Below are 1,879 nucleotides of genomic sequence, written 5' to 3'. Positions count from 1 at the left end.
TTTTATACAAAACGTCGATGTATGTAAAAGATTTAAAAAAAAAAAAAAAAGGAAAATAAAACTCGAAATTACGTACGAATTGTTAAATAACTCTATTGGAATAAAAGATAAAGATCGATTTAACGAATTTTCGCAAGATAATGAGTTTTAGTGGCACAATGGCGAGATACCTATTTTCACATAATCCATTTATTCAAATGTGTTACGTTGATAAATGCTGATAATGGATGACGCGTTATTTTCGTTTGGAAAAATTCCATCGACGAATTTTTAACGTTTATAGAGGTCTATCGTTTGTATATATTTGTATTAAGATGCCATATTATGCTATAACGAAAGGACGATCCTGCCGTCTGGATGTTAAAACGATTTAACAAGCAAAATTATTATATTGTAACTGGAAGACGGTAATTACACGTATTATTTGCGGGATTTTGATGTTGAAGAAAGGAAAATAAAACCGAAGATATTCCATAAAAAATATCGAAATTGGAATTTTTTTGAGGCAAGAGAAAGAAAAAATTTGTTTATAACGATGCACGATCGACAAATTAAATCTTGTAAAATTCGTTTAATTGTGTACATTGAATTCGTTCTATTGATATTATTAATTTAATTAGTCGAGGATATTATTAGGATAATAAATCTCGATCGATGAATCTAGTCATATATATATTAAAAGATAATTAATATTAAAAGGTATGATAATTGTGATTAAGTTTATTAAGAATATCAGTTTAAACGATTATTGAGATGTCACGAATTTTGAAAAGTGATAATAATTTGATAATTTGAAAGCATGAAAATTTTGAAGAAAAGGTTTTGGCAGAGAAATGAAAATTGAAATTTTGGAAATACAAAAATTAAATTAATCGACTCGTCTCGTCATACTTATATTCCTTCTTTCTTTTTGGATAATCTAATATTCTAATTTCGACAATAATATTTGGATTAATAAATAAGCACATATTATGTACAAAGAATAATCACAGCAATTCGATTGATTTTCAAAATGCATTTTTTTTTTTTTTCGAAAACGAAGCCATCTATGCAATTTTATTATTCTTCATTTAAACCGCAGAATTTACCATGAATTACCAGATCATCCTATATTTATAAATTACTTTCTTAGTAAAATTAACTCTTCGTTTCATCTGAATCTTGCCTTGAAAATTGAAAATTTTTAGCGCACACGGGAAAATATCACATCGTTTAATCCTGCAAATAATTAACTATAATAATAATAAAAAAAAAAAAAACGCCGGTAAGCTCATATTCAATTAAACAGCACGTGTAATAGTAAATATATGCTGAATATGCCATCACTATGAGCATAAATAATATAAATATTCGAATAAATTAAATGCAAATGCGAAACGAGGATAAAGATTCGAAGAGAAAAATGTACGTAAGAAGAAAAGAATCGAACGATTCCCATTAAGAATTCTCTATGTATTTACGTCCCAGTGAATTATGCTAATGAACGAATAAGCGGATCGAAGTGAATTTTGTATATTCTGTAGATACGATAAACGTGAATGTGATATTTAACGTATTTAATAAGAATCTGACGTATAGATATATATATATATATAGGATGATTCTAGAGCGAATCGTTACAATTTTTTAACATATTTTGATCATTTTATAAATAAAAAAAAAATGCTCTATCAATAGTTCAAACAACAACTTTTTACCTTTATCTTTTCTCTTGTAGTGAATTCATTATTTTCGTTCAATGATCATCTTCCGAACGAATAATTTCCCATTTTTGCGAAATAGAAAAATAAAAAATCTTTTATTTCCATTGTTTTCATTCACTTTCCTCGAAACAAAACAAAAATAATTAATAATTTGAAAATTTAAAAATTCAATTATT

Source organism: Apis dorsata, unplaced genomic scaffold (assembly GCF_000469605.1).
Source record: "Apis dorsata unplaced genomic scaffold, Apis dorsata 1.3 scaffold_930, whole genome shotgun sequence".
In the NCBI taxonomy this organism is placed as follows: domain Eukaryota; kingdom Metazoa; phylum Arthropoda; class Insecta; order Hymenoptera; family Apidae; genus Apis; species Apis dorsata.
The sequence above is the reverse complement of the archived record's forward strand: the minus strand, read 5'-3'. Positions refer to the sequence as shown.